At 40.7% G+C, this 5291-nt stretch overlaps 1 pseudogene; it reads right to left on the reverse strand.

The window, feature by feature from the left end:
* Window positions 1–2049: 2049 nt before the first annotated feature.
* LOC119744790 lies at window positions 2050–2972 on the reverse strand (annotated as a pseudogene).
* Between the last annotated feature and the right edge of the window lie 2319 nt (window positions 2973–5291).

A 5291-nucleotide genomic window follows, 5' to 3' on the forward strand; every position in this document is an offset into this window, starting at 1 on the left:
ACCGACAAGCGATGGGGACAATGCAATTTTTTCTCTGTGATAGTGTCACATTTTAAAGCCCGAGTCCATCATTTGCAGCTATCCAAACAAGTAACTAGCGTAATTATTGTTGAAAAACATACTGGTTGAAAGATAGTAAGAGGACTAAACTCCCTGTGAAACTATTCTTTCTGGCAAGCTCTCATTTTGAGGAAATCAACGAAAGAAGGCATTTCCAACGGTGCTTCTTAAGAAGCACCGTAGGTAAATTTAAATTAGTTGTTCGCATTGGAACGACGCACAGGCGCGCGCGGTTGCTATAATTCGTCGGATCACTAGTGCGCGACATCGCGTAAAGCTGCAATTCATAACAATTCGAAACATGATTTAGCAACCTTAGATTTAAAATTGAGATCCTAGAATGCTGTTTTTCTTGGAATATGAAGCTGAAGCTGAGCTGAAACTTCATCAAGTAATTTGTTCAGTATCCTTCATTAGATTTTGAACACTTTTGTTGCTTCAAACGAACAAAATGCACTAATTACAAATGATGGACTATAGGCTTTAACAAAGAACATTGCATTAAATCATAAACAATTATTTAAACACATTAAACTCTCAAAGTGAATTAGCTGCAATTATATTAAAACAAAACAATTAAAATACATGTATGTGGATATTCTCATCAGCATGTGAAAAAAAAATAATTGAAGTTATTAAATTTCAGAATGTTCTGAGTCATTTGGTGCACTTCAAATGTAAGTATTAAAACAAAACAAAACTGAGGTTTAATAAATGATATTGGGGCGTCTTTCCGTCCACCTTAGTAATAAAGACTCATACCTTTTATCCGGAAACACACCTTTCAAATCGGGAGATTCTCAAGCGGCAGTGCGCCACCAAGAAATTGCCACGGAGAGTTCATATTTCTCAGTGCATTGTGGGAGATAGTCGACAAATTCGCAGCGCGGAACATTTGAAATTGTCAGGTTTTTTTCTAGTTTCGCAAGCATAATATTATGATTCGCAGAGTATCCATTTGTCATTTTCTTTTGTTTTTATTAATATTGTGTTTTTATAAGGCAGCAGAACGGTATGCCCCAATCTATAACAAATTAAGTCAAGTTATCTACTGACACCCATTCAAATGGGCCATATTTTGTCGACCGTAAACTTAAGACATGGACTCTCCATGGCAAAACTCTTGGTGGTGCACTGCACTGTGAATCACCCGAACTAGTTGAAATTTGATGAGATAAATTTATTGGGAATTCAGTTTTAAGCCGGTGTCTGGGGACATGTTTCCGAGGACAAATGATGACATTGTGAACGTAGGTGGATCCAGCGGGCAGCAGTTACTTTTCCTACAGCCAAGCATAGACAATGACCATAATGCGCATGCTTCAGTTAGTAAACAGAATTGTTCTCAGACTAACATTTCCTTTTAATTCGTCCAAATTACAAACGGTGAATATTGGTATTTATTTTAATCTTTTTATCGATCATTTGGACTAAAATAAACACATATAATGAAGAACATTTACTGGGGAGGAATACAAATTGGAAACTGGGGGTCAAGTCCGCCACCAACAGCACTCGTATCTGGTGATTACCGTGGCACGCTACACTGAAGCCAAGCTGACCCTAACTTATTTCAAATCATGTGACATGCATATTCATTCTTTCACATTATATGTTTCAAGCATGCGCAATACGGTCAATAAAATTACAAGCCTGCAGAAAAAGAAGCCGGACGGTTCTGAGCACATACAACTTGCTTTTTTAAAAGAATGTTGTTAAATGCACCAATCCGCACCGGCCGCACAGATCCGCTCAGATTTGCACGCACTGTCTTAGTGCATCTTAACATTAAGTGCAACCAATGCGATCTTGTTCATGCTAATAACGCGTACACATTACATTTATATTGATTTGTTTATTCCTTAAATTTAAATTGGAATATTTTTAACTGATCATCGGCCACCTTGTTAGATTTTGCTTGGTCGACCTCTGTATGATGCAGGCCTATGCCAAATCGAAAAAATATATATATACATACCGGTTGCTTTTAAATTCACGCAAATACGGGTGGTGTGATGGAGGGGAAAAAAACCGGCAAACCCGTTGGTCATTTGTGTATTATTTTTCGCGCTTTATTCGGTACCGGCGTAAAGGAGGAAGCCACTGAATGACGTGTAATGGTTGCGTTGACCACCCTGCACAGTTCCGATTAAAGTAATATACACCGTGTCTCCTCGCTGCAAAGCCAGCACCGCGCTCGCAGACACCTGCCCATAAGAACCGGAATTACCGCTACCGCCAGACACAACCCACTGCGTCGTTATTTCTCAGATGAATGTTCAGATACTTGCCGGAAGAGCTTCTACGCACAGAAAACATGAACACGTAGGTGCCCGGAATATTACACGCAAATGTACCAGTCTCCAAGTCGAAGTTGGTACCAGTCAGAAGCGTATCGGTCTCCTGGAAGGGCAAACGGGTGTCGTCACTCGTAGAGGTGAAGCTGCTCGTCCTTGTCACGGTGAATGCTACCCGCTGGTCGGAGTTGACTGGAGTCTCCCCTGGCTCACCCTTTTGACCTTTGAAACTAGTCTGCCAGTTCCTGGTGGACCTCGAGGACCTATTTTTCCGGGCAGGCCTATCCCATCGTCACCTTTAGACCCAGTGTTCCCAGGTGCTCCCCGCTCACCCATAGGTCCAATCGGGCCAATCTCACCTTTTTGACCTGCATCGCCCTCTGACCCCTGCTGACCGTACAGTCCCATCGGACCTGCTGGTCCCATCGGACCTGCTGGTCCAGGCAGACCTGGTATGCCGGGTATTGCAGCAGGTCCCTGGCAGCACTGCTGACACACCTGAGACGCAGGACCATCACCGTCCGAGGGAACCGGCCCAGTAACGGAAGCTTGGAGCTTGACAGAGTTACCCAGAAGGAGGGCGATTGACAGAATGGTGGCCACGCAGATCTTCATCTGTAAAGAGAACAATACATTTGAAATACAAAAAAACTATGGAAAATAGTTCGGGAAGATGAGATAAAAAGATATTGGGGTTAGTGAAACTGGGGATCAGAGTTCTGCCTCCTATGCGACCCTTGAGGCACTAGGGTGGCAGAAGCATCGTCCAGATTGACGGTAAAATTTGCAACAGAACGGATCTATTACGTGGCGACCATTGGGCGACCATTGTGCATCCATTCTTCAACCACGGCAATGCTCGTGCCGCCCTTCTGCCTCATTTGAGCCACCTTTGAGCAACCCACCTTTTGGGCGACCTTTGTGCGACAGTCTTGAACATGATCAAAAAATTACGGCGACCATGGCGTCCATGGTGATGTCTGAACATCCTGTGTACCACCTTTGAGCGACCTAGGCAACCTTTCGGCCTCCTTTGAACCGACAACGGCGACCTGGCCAGTTTTTTTTTGTCGCACAAGGGAGGCCTTAATGTTGCAGCTCTACGTGCAAATGGGGTCTAACGCTCGTTCAAATGGGCCATTGTAGACCGAAAAATTGACAAACAGATTTTGCCGTGTAACTAACAAGTAGCTGCTCTATTTTTCGTCCACAAAACTGACAGCAACGTGAGGCTTTCGAACGAAAAAAGGGGCTTCAGAAAATTCGCAGTTTTCCTGCCAAAGCACAACCGATCCATACAAACTTTAAGCTGTTTGAGGTCGTTAAAGACCTAATACTGGGGGTAGGTAGTAGCCCATTCTTTTTTAGCTGCCCCCCTCAAAATATGTAGTGACGCATGGAAATCAAGGGAAAAATACTTTAAAAGTTATGTGAGACCGTTAACCCCCCCCCTCCCCCCACGGTACATGGCCCTCAAAGTGTCATTTTGAAAGTATGGTATGGTACCTTAAACCATTTTGCACAAAGTGTATGTAACAATTTTCGGCTCAAGACTATTTTCTCCCACCCTAGTCTAGCCTAGAAATAAGTTAGAAAAATAGAGGAAATAAAGTTTAATGATAAGCATATTCTTTTGTTTCACCTCTTAAGTGTGTTTCATGTATGTCATTACAACTTTAACCATTGCCAAAACAAATTCTTACTTTTTAAAAAGAAAAAAATAATCTTAGGTTTAAAACACATGCCATGCAGCTTTGTTTGCGAAAAACAGTTTTGTACCGATAGATCTACTTATTTTTGTTTTGCCTGAAAACAGAAGAAGATGTTTTTTAGTACATACCAAAACAATAATTAAAACACAAAAGTTGAAAACGTGTTCCTGAAATTAAATGGACCGTTGCTCTTTTAAGAGGAGGATTGCACTTGTTTGCGATTTGTTGAATTTTTCTCGTTTTCTAAAGTTACACATAACTTGGCTAGTATTAGTCCAAGTGTTAAACAAGTTCAATTATGTCAGATACATTTTCATGAATATGCTGAATTGAAAAGGAAAAGCAGAGAATATCATATTTCTTTTCATTGAAAAGTCATTCACGTTCATTCATTCTTTTTTCTGTAGGGTATTTTCGGAAGGAACCTTGCTATCTTCACTAGATAAAATCAACAGTTACTACATGTATCTTTGACCATGTTGACTTGGGCCGATGAAGCACCAAATATAATGTACCAATGTTTACCCACCTCATATTAATTACAAAACAAATTAATTACAAAACAAGTCTACTGCAAGACAGATTTCAACATTTGGAGGTCACAAACTGTAAACTTAACAATCATGACTTTGCAACTTAATCACCCTGTACCGAGTGGTGATATCTCAATAAAAAGGCGTTGTTCACGTTATTATTGATAGTAGCTCCAGACAAACACAGAAAAGGTTCATCAGTATACAACTTACAAGTTTCAAATTAGGAAGGCAGTCCTATATGCTCAGGGAAAGTGAGTGAAAACAATCATTGGACCAACTTTTTCACAATCATGATGCATGAAATGGCCAGTAAAAGGTAACTTAACTTAAAGGTAGCACGTTTGAGTAATCATTGAACTGCAAAATCTATTACTTTAAATGACTTAAAACCGCCAACTATTTCCACAAACTATGAACAGCTGATCTCCTGTGTGGCACAAGTGGTTTTTAAGATTTATAGTCTGGTACCTTACAATTTGCCTTTCTTAATTACATTGTAAGTCAGGGAACATGTCAGCTCAACTAGCCGTAGTGGGTGCCCTTCGCCCAAAACTTTATGGCGACATGTACGGGGGGTTATTATCAAACTTTACCAATTTTTGTTTTAATGTTTAATTGTTGTTTCTAGTAGGCTACTACATATTTTGAAGGGGGCAGAATAGTAAAAAGTGAAAAAAAAAGTGAAA

The sequence above is a fragment of the Patiria miniata genome, unplaced genomic scaffold (assembly GCF_015706575.1).
Source record: "Patiria miniata isolate m_02_andy unplaced genomic scaffold, ASM1570657v1 HiC_scaffold_7, whole genome shotgun sequence".
Lineage (NCBI taxonomy): Eukaryota > Metazoa > Echinodermata > Asteroidea > Valvatida > Asterinidae > Patiria > Patiria miniata.